The sequence below is a fragment of the Plodia interpunctella genome, chromosome 6, assembly GCF_027563975.2.
Source record: "Plodia interpunctella isolate USDA-ARS_2022_Savannah chromosome 6, ilPloInte3.2, whole genome shotgun sequence".
In the NCBI taxonomy this organism is placed as follows: domain Eukaryota; kingdom Metazoa; phylum Arthropoda; class Insecta; order Lepidoptera; family Pyralidae; genus Plodia; species Plodia interpunctella.
In genome coordinates this window covers 11,334,003-11,350,308 of record NC_071299.1, presented here as the reverse complement: position 1 = coordinate 11,350,308, position 16,306 = coordinate 11,334,003, and the positions used below count along the sequence as shown (strand labels likewise).

At 35.0% G+C, this 16,306-nt stretch overlaps 1 long non-coding RNA gene across 1 annotated transcript in view; it reads right to left on the bottom strand.

Annotated features, from left to right (window-relative positions):
- LOC128670716 (uncharacterized) overlaps positions 1–14,153 on the bottom strand; it is a 47,133-nt gene extending 32,980 nt beyond the window's left edge. The window contains exon 1 of the long non-coding RNA XR_008404789.1: positions 13,883–14,153. This is a non-coding gene — a long non-coding RNA (uncharacterized LOC128670716). The remainder of the gene's footprint in view (positions 1–13,882) is intronic.
- Positions 14,154–16,306: the final 2,153 nt, after the last annotated feature.

Here is a 16,306-nt window from a genome sequence, read left to right as displayed (position 1 = left end):
TGCTGGTATATTACATTAAAGGAGGCTTGTGTGTTGTAGTGGATGTAAAAGATATTGAAAGAAAACAATAATATTTACATAACCGACCTATGATACACACAATATTATGCGTTCGAAGCCTCAAGCACTCACATAACTATTTCAAAATAATATCTCCTTTATTTATCTTAAACAGATACTTTAACTACCATATCAGTCTAAATGGCTCCACACATGCCATGTCCCTGGAGATCGGGAAAATTAAAACAGATGACGAGCGTAACGGCGCCGGTTATAATTAAAAAGATAAGAAATACCCGGTTATGAGAACCCTCGGCGGGGCCCTGGGCCCGGGGCCCGGGGAACGGTTAACCGGCTAGCGCCCTGGAGACCGATGCTGATTAAGTAAACTAAGATATAGGGAAGAGGTACAGAACATTCGGTATGGGGTGAAAAGTGTTTACTTTTTTAAAAAATATGGTGAAAAGTCTTTACTAAATGTAGATTTTATTAGATTTTTTTCTTTTTTTCGGGAGCGAAATTTTATTCAAGTAGCCCAAAGGCATTTTACATAATATTTTCGAAAATCTACAAATTAAACAAAACCGGCAAGTAATCACATACTTACTTTTTTACTAAACTATAAAAAAGCATGAAACTAATGTTTGGTACTAGTGTACCAAAATCACATTTAGTTATTTTTCTACCATTAATGATACAATTGTATAAATTAAACTATGAACCTTCAGTAAATATCATTTACAGTGAGCCATACAGCCATAAATGTACCAATAAAAGGTTGACGAACCCCGGCTGGGAATATTGTGAAAAGTCAACAGGGGTAAACGGTAAGTTGATTTGCAGTCAAGGGTTGCTTGCTATCAGATAGTTACTGTTTGAGATGATTGGATTGGCTCTCTGTTTGGACGGGGCAAGGTTATCTGTTGATACGTGGAATGTGGACAAATATTTGTATTACAAGAGCAATAGTTAACTTTAAGAATTAATTAGAAGTATTTCTACATTGATAATCTCAGATCTGATAAACATACATATTAAAGTAAATAGCATCAATGTTATATTGTAACTTTAAACTTTGTTTTAATGGGATGATAGCATGTTCTCAATTGAAATTTAGACAGAGACACATAGGTTTAAGTTTCATTTTTAACACCATAATTTGTTAATACTGTAACTTCATGTTTTTTTTCTAATAAAACTTCATAACGTAACTTACGTTATGAAGTGTCTGGCAGGACATGCAAGTCATTCATTGTATCACGTGTCAAATAAAACATGGTTTCCCTTATTCTCTCTTCATAGTCTTACTTGCTCATGGCTGAGGGTCGTGGTCATTACATGGAATGAAACATACACAACAACTTTCTTGGCACTATGCATGGAGTGGTTTGTCTTCTCCATTTTACAGTCAAGTTAATAATCAGTGTGCAGGTTTCGTCACGATGTTTTCCTTCGCCGAAAATAAATAGTGGTCGATGAAAACTATTGTACATGCATCAGACTGGTATACAAACTCATGTGGCACGAGTAGAATTCGAACCTGTGACATTTCGATCCACAGACGGGCATCTTAACCATTACATTACCACCTCTTTATTCACCATGAAAAGCTCCAGGCTATACGGATTGACCTTGCAACGAACTATATAAGATTCAGTGAAAGACCACAATAGCTGACATAGCAAACTATATCTGAATACAGACGGAAAGTCCTGTGGACTGCAGGACTTTCTGTATCCAGAATTCGGGGGCCGCACGTGGCCGTCTGCTTAGTATGCGGTGCAAGGCTCGCGTATCGATTGCTTACATCCGTGTACCAGCGGATAAGTAGTTCAGAAGCGATGGTTTTTTCAAATATTTTAGATCTGTGTATATTGTGGATTCAATTGACTGTCATCATCGTATAGCTATAGTTTTTAGGAAGTTCTTATGACATTTTAACTTAGTTATTCCAATTCCAGTCATAACATTGTCAGCTGCATAATAAAAAATATTTATTTTCCAAAAGCTTGTGATTAGCGGTGAATGGAAGTTTATATGAACGACAACTTCATGTCTACATGATCGATTTGGACGAAATCACAATACATATTTTCGGCGTCTTAAGTAAGAGGAGCGCGTACAATTTTTTCCAATATTATCAAATACTATGAAGTAGGGTGAAATCTAGAATAAGACTTAGCATACAACATATACTTTACTTTATTCATAATATATGAAAATACCTGTGTGATTTGTCCTAATATCAATACCTTTAACTTCGAGCATATAGCAAAACGGACAGGACAAGAAAGCAGGACGCTACCAGGGACACAGGAGTATAGGGGAGCACGTGGGCTTACCTATTTAGTATGCCACTCAGGGCCATTGTATTTTTGTCGTATTTCGAACGTAATAGTAGATCGTTAAGGAAGAATTTTGAGCTAGATCTAAAAAGGTATATCAGACCATTCTTGAAATCTAAGTGTGTGAAGTTTATTGTGTCACTTTTTCTTCACCTGCGTCTCGAAAGACGGCAGTGGGCTTAGATTTTTTTTATTTTTTTTTTTTTCACGTCTATAATTTATATGAAATAGCTTAGTGATCATCCTAAATTGAATAAAGAATTTTGCCTTTGAGTCAGGGGCAGGTGGATCAATTTAATTCACCACTGTGTTTATAGTCACGTCCCTCTCTGCTATGCTCTGTATCATTCTCGGCCATGATGTGTTGCAGCCCAAAATCCGCAAAAAATGCAAGCATATGGTATACGCCTGATGTTATAAATGCGAAAATTATTTTTCCCTGCACTCTAACTAAACGTTAAGCTTTATGTGTTTATGTAAACTTGAATCAGAAAATATATGTATGCTCAAAGATAATATGATTTACAGCATGACCATAAGAGTAGAAATTTATTAATGTGGATCTAAAAATTTTCCATACAAAACTGTTGCAACTCAACTTTTTTTGCACTTTACGTCAAAAATGTGACAGCTACGAAGAAACTAGCACCCTCATTTTTTGTCAACTCTTTTGCGTGTTCTCAACCGCGACACGCTGGTATCGTCAAGAGCGTGTTTGGCTTTTGTTGGTGTGACTCGGATCGGTTGTGGAAAGATATTTAGATTTACAGTAAACGTACACAGCGAATAGCCAGCAAAGCACATAGAGTAGGTACGTTTTATCTCGAAATTCCTACGGGAGCGAAGCCCCAGGGCACAGCTAGTTATTATAAATACCTACTTTTACATCGTGCAAAATCCAAAAACCCAGGACGGTACCAGGGGCACAGGAGTTGAGGGGAGCACGTGGGCACCTGTTTAGTATGCGACTCGGGGCTTCAGTATTGATTGCGCCCGGCCGCGCGGCCTTCCAAAACAATCCTCGAGTAATGATTTTTCTTAGCTGAATTTCCCCAGTTTATGACAGACGTGACTCTGAATGGGAGGTTTTTTATAGGCAAAAAATATGATCTGGAAAATAGATGGAGAATTAGCCAAAAGATGAATATTATTGTGAACTTTTTCTTACGTTTCACATGACTAATATATTAATATAAACTAGTGGGGTAGCGAAATAAGGGGTTATAAAAGGCGATCATGAAAATATATACAACTTCTAATTAAATGAAACTGCATAGATAACAGCTGCAGTCATGCTTTTTATATTGTTAGTAAAATTGGTTAATTTATCCTAGTTCACAATTCTTAGACATATAGTCTATCCATTTTACACAGACCTCCAGGCCTACCATCAACTTTTACAGAACGATTCCAATGCAACTCAGAACTCCTAAAAACAGAACTCCTAAAATGAATCGCATTCATACTAAAAATTAAGTCGATGGTACGAATTTGCGATGCAGTTCAGTTTAGGTCGTAAAGTGAATCGCGTTAAGAGATGATGGTAAGGCTGCTATAGTCTGTATCATTTTAGACCAATAAAATACATAATAACACTTCCTTACCGCCATCTTGAGTCGGCCATCAGATAGCGGCCAGCCATCATAGTATGTTGTGCTAATGTACTACGTGACCGAAGTCGCTGCCAAAACTATGTTGAGGATTAAATTAGTTGGCTGCCCGTTATATCGTATTTCACGTCGTGGGGATTAGGGATGTGCCTAAAAGGGGTGATATAGCTTGATGTTAAGATTAAGATTAGGCAAATTTTGGCCAAAATAAGGCACTCGTTCTTAAGCGTCCGCGGCCAGGATGACCACAGATCTAACGGTAGATGATTTTTTGAATAGAATACGGGAATTTTTGAAGAATGGAATATAATTGTGTTCATTAGCTGTAAGATGTGTCACTTTAAAATTAAAGAAATGTAATTCTTTTAGAATATAAACTTCCGAATCATTGAAGAGCTCGCGAGCTGTTGATTAAAATAAATTTCAATGTCAGCAAATCATGAGTAAAATAGCAATAATAATCTTATTGATTATTTTTTCTATCATAATTTTTCAACCATTTTGCAAGGTTAATTAATTTTTGAATTACTTAAGTAGCCATTAAGATCCGAATTGTCATTATTTATCACTTTCTCCTTAGCGTTATTGTTTAAAACAGCATTTTGTCCATATGAGAGTCATTCTCTATAATTTCAACACATGTCCAAAATCGATATCACCACAAAGCGCGTAAGGCGAGATTAGCCGTTATCCCCAATTCCATCTAAATACTAGCTCTAAGCCGGAGTACAATGGCGACAAAAATAATAAATATCCTTGGTGTGACGCCCACAGTCCTGCGTTTCAATATTTTTGTATTGGGGTATTAATAAGGGGCGAAAAAGCGGAATAAAACAAACCCGCTATTGATACGGGAACCTCGGCGGCTGTGGGGTAACCGGGCCAGTGATTGACCACCGACAGTTAGGAATAATTGTGACTGGTAAATCTGAAATTGTGATTTTATAGGTAAGTTGAATGATAATAGACTGTCTTTATATCAGAACTATTGCAAAACGTAAACATTTGTATGCTTAATTATCTATTTTTATTAGGAATATTTTCAATAACCTAATCCGTAATGTAAAACATTATACTGTGTAAAACAGCAATAATAGTTCAAGCAATGAAATATGTTTCTTCTTATTATTATTCCACGACCTGCGTGGCCTAATTGTCATCATACCGGACTGTCACACTGGAGGTCCTGGGTTCGATCAGGTCAACATGGAAAATTAACTTTTTCAGATTGACTTGGGTCTTAGATATTTATCTATATTATCTGTATATGTATATGTAATAAAATATAGTACCATTGAGTTAGTATCCTATGACACAAGTCTCGAACTTACTTTGGGGCCAAGTCAATCTGTGTGATTTGTCTATTATATTATTTAATAATACATATTTATATAATTTAAAACTAAAAAATCATAAATAAACTCAAAACGAAGGCCAATCACCGGGTAGCTCACCCTACTCACGCCTAATCTCCTAACAAAGCGATGTCGGGACATTTCGGCGCGAAAATAATGAAGTACACGTGCCAGGCTGTGGGACCGGCCATACTGGTGCGAGGTCGGCTACCGGCGCGTGGCGATTACCATCGAAGAAATGGCTCAAAACTGTGCGAGGCAATTTAGCTATGTTTTATGGTGGGCGGGAGCGGGCTTAGTGCGGAATATAATTCATGTGACGTTAGTTTTTAATTGTTTTTGCACCATTAACTAATGTTTTTATGTTGTCGCTAAAGCTTAAACTCATTTATTTCTACTACTATAACGCAAGTTGTGAAATGACATGAAAATTAGACGATTGAGTGGCTCTTGAATTAAAATTCTTAATTAAAATTTTCACTTAAGTGTATAGCATTTAAAAAAATTAAAAAAAAAAATTAGTTATTTGATCTCCACTTTAATATAAAGTATACTTTATATACTTAGTACTTACATGCATAAATGTATTGACACGATGTTTTGAGCAACAAAATATAATTGAAATTGAAAACATTTAAGAGACGGATGTAAAACAAAAGAACATATAACCAAACATTTCTGTTGCATTCAAGCAATAAAATAATAATCACATACACCAGTTATTAGCCAGCTATATTACATATCATGTGAAAATAAAACAGCGCTTACACGCAACATAATTTGAACTTAAATCGAATATTGATAAGATTGAATTTCGTTTGTGTTGAAACCAAGAGTTAGTATCTTTGTTAGTGGTAGTTAGTAAAATAACAAAAGGTTTAACAATAGCGAGTCGTCGTATCATTTGTTAAACGTCCCTTTTGATGACGTACTATTATTTAATGAATTACTGCGGGGTGACGGAGCCGCCATCTTTTGTCGGCTAGTGTTAACTAGCCGTTTTGTACTGGATTTCGAAAGCTGGATACAGGAGCACACATTGACATTACTTAATATGGCTTTAGCGAATTTCGTGAATTACGCAGCAGAAACATTGAGTCTTATGGTGAATATATGGTTCAGTTTTCGCGTTTTTTGTAACGCGTAGTAATATAACGTATAGTAGATATCCATTGTTCTTTAAAACTTAGGGTTCGACCCATATATAAATCTGTGGGTCCGACTTAAAATAGACCGATCATTCTGGAGGGAAAAAATCATTACTCGCTCATTTGGATTTCAGTTTAGCAGTATTCACTAAATTCTAAGCACGTTCATAGAATTTCAGGTCGCACGCATATAATATAGTATGTATTTTTGTATTAATTTTCTTACTGTGAAAGTATGATTGGTCGCTTGAATTTATCAATGAATTTACCTTTGTATCTATATGTGTTTTGTAATGAATTGTACTTATTTGTTTTCTCCTATACACTTTTAACTAGATTTATAATGAATTCAGAATTCTTAGTACTTGGTATTACTGTTAAAAACTTGTTTGAAATAACAATTAAAGAAAATATAAAAAGAACCTGACTGTAAAAAATACTGAAAACAATAAATTTCCATTTTACACAGTGACATAAAACAATTGGCAAAATGGCCATAACTATTTTTATAATATAGGGCACCGTAGTCACACGCCATCCCCATTCATAAAGATTTTTTATCGTCACTTCTATTTTATTGTCCTTAATGATTTTCCAACCCCATTCGAAAATACACCAAAATTCGTAGCTTATAAAGTTTAATTCAGAATATTGTCGAATGGGTATACAAGGGTGTGATTTGGTTAAAAAAATACATCATTTGTCTAACGACACCTTGATGCGGAGTATTTAGCGCAACAAAAGTGATTGTGTGGAGGCAATGTAACGAAAAGTTTTAATTTTGGTTTATGAGTCGAGTTTAATGCTCCCTTGAGATTATGTCATGCGTATCTAATTGTTTTGCTAAAAAATGATCGAATGTTTAAAGCGCGTGTCAATGGACTATAGGTTCGAATCCTGTAATGCTTCTTGATTTTTAAGCCAGTCTAACTAATGCACTGTTATTTTTATATATATTATTTTTATTTTTTATGTTATTGTTACTCTGGCTGATGATATACAACAAATTGTTATGGTTATACATGCTCGTACTAATTAATAAAAAATATGAAAACCTGCCAAGGTCAAAGTCAAGGATATATGGAAAGAAAGTTGGCAATTTTTTGCCTCGCACACGACGTAGCAATAAGCTGTTTAAACAAATATATATCTAGCTTCATCCGATACTGAGGATACTATTTATGTCAATATATTAACAAGGCATAACTCAATACATATTAAATTTTAAACAAACCTAGCTTCACCAGGAAATTAATAAGTTCGAACAAATGACTCAATTGCATCACTTACACGATTAGGAACATTCTTAAACGAGTATCAGTGAAAAGTAATAAAGCCGACACCCTTGCCTAGGCGAGATTAAGTACCTAATACCATAAAGAACAGGATCGAAGCACAGACCACTGCAGGGTGCCATTGTACCATTTTATTGGAGTCCACAGGCGCCCCGCCGGGGCATTGTAGCTAGCACCAGGCTGATTACTGGGACCTTTACCCTAACGCCTCTCGCTTGACGAAAATGATACGCCATATTTGTTAATATTCTCCCAGGACCTCTCTTATTAGCTCGCTGTTATGATAATTGTGTAGTGAGGAAGGATCTGTTGTGCGAATTACTTTTGTGTCGTCGATGGTAGAAATGTTTCTAATATTATAAGTTGAAAATATAGTTAACGACTTTTTTCAAGTACTTAAATGGAAATCTAATTTATGAGTCCATGTGGATACAGTACAGACAGTTGGCAATTGATGGATATGTTCACTGTGTGTGTAAATGTTCCATTGATTCCATAATAGTGCCTAACTATAGCTAGTTACAAGCGGCCTTGATTACTTTCTATTCCAGGTCAATAATTGATAACTTTTTACAACGTCTATCATGAAATCTATTACAATCCATGACAATGGAATATTTATAATAAAATGGGCGATATGAAATTAGTATATTTATCAGTTTATGTAATATATGTTCTCGGTTATGAATAGATTGAAAGAGCATTTTGTCCATTTGTCAGAAATGTAGTACTGAGCCATGTCCAGTTTTGCAATTTGAAATTTTCAAATAGACCTCGGCCAATTTTATGACCAGTAAATAATTTCTATCGTGAGAATATTCAAATCGGTTTTCGCGGCCTCTGCCCTAATGTCAAAGCATAGGCTAGTCTCTTTGTTAAGAGCTTTCTTACTCCTATGAAAGCTCGTCGGTTAAAGTCTGTTGAATTTCATTTCACAAGTTGCAGCTCTATGTAGGTCTTTTTATTTATTACTAAACTACTTTTCGAAATATATAAATATATAAATGACGGCATAAAAAAATGTTTTAACTGCCTTCAGTATCCTTCCTAGCCTAAGATAAAAACTATCCTTTTGTTGGAGTTCCAATTCCAGTTGTTTTTTTAAATAAATTTGATACTAACAAAATTTTACTTTGTCAACAAAGAACATACCTAACGAGAATATAAATGAACACATATATCTTTCTCTATTCGTGTTCGTGTTCCTGATTTTATTTTCGGCTGTGACGCTCCGACGTACAGGGTCCGCGTAAAAAATAATATTTTATTTTTACAAGCTTTTATTTATTTTAGTGTGGCAGTACATAATACGTCTAGATGCACCATCAGGTCAAGTGATGGTACATCCAGGATCGATTCCCAATGAGGAAACTCATCAATGGTATACTGCGCGGATATGATTTATTGTCACGCGTTGAATGAAACAAGACCTCTCTGACTGACGACAATAATCCGTTCGTCAATTGAAGATTTTGTAAAAACTTATAAAGATTCGGCTGTGATTTTATAAGTACCGATAATATACAAAAATTGATGAACAGAAAAAAACATTTGGAATGCTAAACCTTTGGAAATATCTAGCGAATATTAAATTTGGACGAATCGCCTGGGGGTACAACCGAACCCATCGATTTGTTAATAACTCGATTCAGACCACTCGTAAGTGAATCGAGTCCAGTGTGCAGAAGTGAGCCTTCGGGCTACCGATACCCACCTACCCGTTCCCAGCAAGTCGAGTAACTATTGTTGAATCGAGTGGTTTTGACACACTTCAAATGAACGGGTCAAGTTTATTGGAAGCTGTTGCGATCTTTGTTCAATGGTTTATACCATTTTTATGTAATAGCTCTAAATTAGGTTAGCCCTTTGCTTATGTGGTGTTAAGATTACAAGAATTAATGTTATAAAAGTGTTTTATATCATTCTTTGTGGTCTAATTTTTATTTAATTTTAGTCAATTGGCATGAACTGATAATTTTTAGGGTTCCAAATCGTAAAAGTTAAAAACGTATATTTAAGTTATATGATTACCCACTTCGGTGTTCGTATGTCCGTCTATCATGACCAAAAGGGTCTCAGGCTCAGGACCGCTTATTTAAAATTTATATTAAATACTTACATACAAATTGTACCTACATCTAACAAGACCGTAAGTAAACAGTTACGGTAGTTTAAGTAAATGTTACTTTCAGGAGTGTTTACTAGCTATTCTTTTTTTAGCTGTGACAAAAATCAATTTGGCAATGTATTCAAAAAACGCGACCACTTATATTACTTGTTTCGATTAAATCGGGGATTAGTTCCATAGAAACATAAAATTTGACATTAAGGACACTACAGAAAATTTAATGAAAAATATGGAAAACCGTAACTATTATCTATGTACAAATACATATAACTAAAATATATTATTACGAAAACTATGGGTAGCAAATCCGCCTGGCTAAAAATTATACTCTTAAAAATTTTTTTTTATAAATTTTTTATCTTTAGGAGGGCTACTCTCTTTTATTGGATTTTTTCCTAAATGAATTATTATTATTTTTTTATTAATAAATAATTATTTCTTTTTAACTTTTATTCTTATTATAATAAGTTTATTATTTTTTTTATATTCGAATTACTTATTCATCTTTCATATTTAATTATGCACTGATTTTTTAACCTTCTTGCCATAAGCATCTACTTATAAGAATGTTTTCAAAATAACTATTTACTTTAGGTTTTAAAAATTAACTTTAGATAGACCCTGGATATCAAGCATAGATAAAAGAAATATATATTAATTTTATCTATGGTTTCAAGTGTCACAGCTAAGAATGAAACCAAGAACACGCGAGTTCTAACCTCAAATAATGAGCGCCTCATTTCACTGCTCGCAGTTTTGTTTAAAAACAAACCGACAAACACAAACAGGACGGGTTTGTTCTATCATGGGATATTGATAATTTGCAACACGTGGCTCAGGCCTGGTGTTTTTTTAATGCCGCTGGCGGAACCCTAACAAAATAGTTTGTGATCTCGCTTTATGCTGACTTGATGGACAAACATTTTTATAATTTCATAAAATTGTTTTCTTTCGTATGTTATCTGTTTTAGATTTTAGCTATATTTTAAAATTTAAAAACAGAATAGAATGAGTCAGAATATAACCAAGATAATAAGATAGAAATTTGGATAAAATATAAGTCAAATTGGAATCGCTGTCTGTATTTGATTTTATATGTTATCTCTAAGTATTTATTTTCTTCTGTCTACGATTTGATACGAAAAATAGTCTTGAATTTTGATGTTCATCAATCCTATTAACAACTTCATTTTTAATTTATGTAATTTGGAATCATAAAAGGCAAAATAGGTTATGAATATGATGAATCATTAGGTTCGTAAGTTCATTATAAGACTAAAATAATAATGAACCTAATAAAGAAACCACTATTGATAAAGTGATATTTATTTATTTATTATAAGACATATATTTATTATAACACAGTTGATTTTTAATTCATATTCCCATTTGAGTTGATAATGAACCTAATAAAGAAACCACTATTGATAAAGTGATATTTATTTATTTATTATAAGACATATATTTATTATAACACAGTTGATTTTTAATTCATATTCCCATTTGAGTTGATGACCTTATCGGTTTGTTATTTGAAAAAGATTCTTGTTTCCTTAAATGCGGCCTATTTCAAGAATCAAGCACACAGTCGCATCACACAACCTCGGCACCGACCCCCAACACGCGCATTATGATGCAAATTCCAATTTAAAACCACTTGTTATCTACTTAGCGACGAAAAATACCTACCATTCCCCCAAATTGGCCGGCGGCTGCCAACTTACCATGAATAATCGAAGCCAATTGACAAACGAAGCATTGGCCTGTCAAATTCTAGTTTTCAGAGTAACAAAAGAGATAACAACTTTATTTTTTTCATATGACAAGGGTGATTTCAACTTTCTGGCAATAGTAATAGGGGTTGTTGTGACGGAAAAGGTAAATGGTTTGCCGTAGGTGCGTAATGGGGGTCTTGTTATGGTAATGCTGGCCTGAGGCGGTCAACATAGGGGCTTCGGTTGCATCTGCAAGATATTGAGGCATCGATTAGTGCAGCCTCTATATTTCATAGGGACACAAGTGCGCTACGCATTTTTTTCATAATTAAGTTACAAGAGTAAACTGGAGTGCCCAAAATTTTGTGATCTCAAACCCAGAGTATTTGGTTGAGTAATTCTGAACAAATATTTCACCTATATAGTATCTAAATTTCAAGTATGTCCTCAATACCTACATCCAGCTGATAAAGAAAAGCACAAATGATGGCCCGATTTTGATGGAATTTAGAATAACTAATTAAAATAAAATTAAGCTGGCAGTGTTTTGAAAAAGTAACCTAAAGTGCTGTGTTAAAAGTGTGTATAGAAAACACACATGCCCCGTGAGCGGAGCCACGGGCAACAGCTAGCATTATACAATTAAAAATTTGACGTTTTGACGTTAAAGCATAAAGATTTTCTGATATTTTTGAAATTTTTGACTATGATTTTGATCACAAGATAAGTACACTTTCTATTGTGGCCATTTTTCCAAAGCAAGAATCATAAATATCGATATAGAACAGAGAGAAAACCCGTCACGTATATAAAAAAATTGTCAAGTACGAACAGATCTCTAAATACAATAAGGTTACCTTTTTATTTTATTACAGTATTAAATTGGTAAATTATTTTCAGCAAACCTGCAAATCCTTCAGTTTTATGAAATCTTAATAGTCCCGCATCCAAAGTTGTTAAAATTTCTAGTTAATATCAAGGGAAAAGTCGAGTCAGCCCTTCGGAAGGGTTGGTAATGGTGGAGCTGAAGGGGGAACTTGATAATTGAGATTTAATTTATGATTTCTTTATTGTTGCAAATCATCGGCATTATTTATTGGCGGTCTGTTGGGTACTGACTTTATGATGTCCTGTCCCTTATTTCATGTGAGCGTGCTCCTGTATATATTTCTATATTAATTGGCTGTGAAGCTCCGAAGCCCAAGGTCCATTTAAAAAATATACGTTTAAATTTTTAAATGGCTCGCGTTAATCGTCTTTAGCGAATTCAAATTCAAATTCAAATCATTTATTCAGAAATTAGACCTTCACAGGCACTTTTTCTCGTCAATCTTTATATTTATAGTTATTTCTCACAAGCTACAAACTACTGCGATGTTATTGCTGCCTCTAAGCTTAAGATTTTCTTGACTGTGGCTTTTTTCGTTTAATCGCCTAGTAAGACATATCACATAATTAAGGTTGTGAAGCTGGAGTCTATCGTAGTTTTCTCTCTTCCCTATAATTGCATATAAATGCCATTGCAATTCCTTAAAAATCTCAAAAGATAGCCTGCAGAATACACACCATTATTATCAACCATATCTACAGCCAATTAAATGTTGTCCGACCACAGATTTATAAATGACTTAGGCCTCACTGCTGTGGTACTGGCCTTCTTTTCTTATGGATGGATAAGTAGTATGCGCCATGACCACGCGGGCCAATTGCGGATTGGCGGGTTTTAATGACTGCAAACACAACCGGGACCAACGGCTTAAAGTGCCTTTTGAAGCACGGATGATCGCAAGATAATACCTCACTGCAAATAACCCGACTGCAATGGTCCGGATGGTCACCCATCCGATGACCAACCATTGTTACAATTTCTTAACCGCCACTATCACAGGCCGAACGCGCTAACCACTGCGCCAGCTCCTCTTACTGTATTACCTGTCTGTAAAATTCTTCATAAATATTATATAAAACAATATTGACTACTAAAATCGTATATAGGAAGGTCATATGATAGGTATTTAGTAGTAGGCCTATGTAATTTTCGAATAGTTTCGGATTGTGAAAGTCATGTCTTGCCGCAGATATGCTAGACGTAGGCGCCCGACGAAAACTGGGACAGAGGCATGTCACGTACTCATGACGCATACCGAATGCCATTCCCGATCCTGATGAGGTCAGCCACCACGGCTTACAAACATACCTCCTTTTATTAAAATTCCATACCAAATTAAAAAGTTACGACATCAAAGTACTGCCCTTATCTAAAAAGTAATATTTTTGTTTACTTACGATCGTACGTGCACGCGATCGCTCCCCCTTCCTATCTTCTATCTCTGTCACATTTTGACAGATCGAAATACCACGTGACACGTCACTCCTCACAGATTATCGTTTTCTGTTCGTGATTTAAAAATGTACGCGGCATTCGCGCGCTTTTCCATATTCGAGCATCTGTCAATGTCATATCGGGAATATGGACAACGCGCGCGGGATCTAGTTTCCGTGAATTAGGTATTTTTACTTTTTTTGCAGTGAAAACGTTGAAAAGCAGCGAGTTGGCTGAAAGACGTGGCGGCACTGGCAAAACGCCGCTTACTCTCGCTCGTTCAACTAAATTTTCAATTCAAACAGGGTTTTTATAAGGGTAGTGACGCTGTACAAAATTTACATATCGACGTAATAAACCAAGCGGGTGTCTGATTTGAATTCGGAACGCGTCTTTATATAGATTTTTGTTTCGGTACAAAGTTAACGATTTACTCCCGTGAAGTGTAAGTTTTGGCTCTCTATTTGTTTATCGAGTCAAATATTTTGAATGTCTTTGTCATTGTTTTGTTAATTCTACCTATTATTAAAAAAGTTAATTCAAAATTTTCACTGCAATATTTCACAACATAACATTACAAACAATTATATTAGTATGTACTAAACACCATGATTATGTTTACATATAATCATAAATAAGAGATCTCTTGAGAGAACGTTGTTAATTGATCATTCCTACGAGCGTTTTAACCGCCGCGGCCGCGCTCTCTTTATAATCCGTCAATTCTCATAAGAAAGGGATTTTCAAAATCAAAAATTAATAAAATCAATATTAGGTACCCAAGTTCAATACAATTATTTCGTAAAGTGATAAAATTGATTCTTGTCTTTAAAATTTGAAAAATTGTAAATACAGCGCTGGCTTGGCTTTCGTCGCTCGTAGGAACGGCCCAAGAATGTCTGTCATCGATTTTAATGATATTTGGTATGCATATACATCTAGTTAAAAATTGTGTTTGATCAGTCATTTTTGTTCAAGATTCTTCCCCTAAAGACCAGAAGTGGAGAGTTTATATGACAATAACGCTACCTATATTTTTTATTATATAATATAATAAACTTTAAAATAATATTTATGGTTGTATATGACTGCGTCCACATATTTACATCCTCTCTTGAACTTAGACCCCTACCCACAGTCTCATATAGTCTGTGCCCATACCAGCCAGGAATATGAGATGCTTCGGTTTTACAGGCAAAGACGCGGGCAATAGCTAAATGATAAATAATACTACATATCCAGTAAAACGCTTTTGCACACTATCATTCGAACATTCGCGCACGTTTCACACGCAAAACCACAATGAATGTGGAATGAGACTGTTAAATATAATCATTTATAATTATACACTAATTATGCAAAACGCGCTGTAATTACGTATCATTAAGTTATCGATGGTCTTCAATTGATAAGTTTCAATATTCAGTACGGAGCAATTGTAATATTTGTATACTTAGTTCTGGCAAACATTGGCTATCTAATTTATATGAAAGTTATTAGGGATTTTGTGGTATATACCCTTTAATATTTAATAACTTATTTACATTTGGGAAAAGTACCAAAACGCAGATTCCTTCCTTCTTTAGTCGTATTCTGTGGCTGAGGTTTGTGGTCATGAAGCACACATGTAATATTAAATTTATGCATAGTATTAACAATACATTTCGCTATTATTCGCTATTATTTATTAGGTAGACACTCAATTAAAATTCACTCAAAGTTGAATCAAGATTCTGAACAAATTCTTCATAGTCATATTCCTCATGGCTGAGGGTCGTGGTCATTACGTGGAATGAAACACACACAACTTTCTTGACATTGTTAATGGAGTGGTTTGTCATTGCCTTCTCCATTTCACACACAAGCTAATAATAATCAACCAGTGTGCAGGTGTCCTCACGATGTTTTCCTTCACCGGAAGTAAGTGGTGGTCGATGAAAACTATATAAAACTATATGAGCCAGATTTGTATACAATATGTTGCACGAGTAGGATTCGAACCTGGGACCTTTCGATCCACAGGCGGGCGTCTTAACCATTACACCACCACCGCTTCTGAACAAATATGTTATGCAAAATAAAATCGAAATGCTACCACATAAAGGGAATTAGACAACATAGGCGGGTACATCGCATCGCATTTATAATATTAGTAAAATGATCTCCGCTCTACAGCATCTAGAATAGATGCTGTAGAGCTATGTGCCGAACTTACCATAGACAATGTGAAGATTTTAAAAAAATGTAAAACATTAGTAGATCGCCGCGGCCACTATCGATTTTTCCACCCCCGCTGTTGACAAAGGCAGTCTTAACCAAATGAGATGCACCCCAAGATATTATGGGCAGACATCGCACCGCTCCACTATCAGAGCAGCTCCCGTATC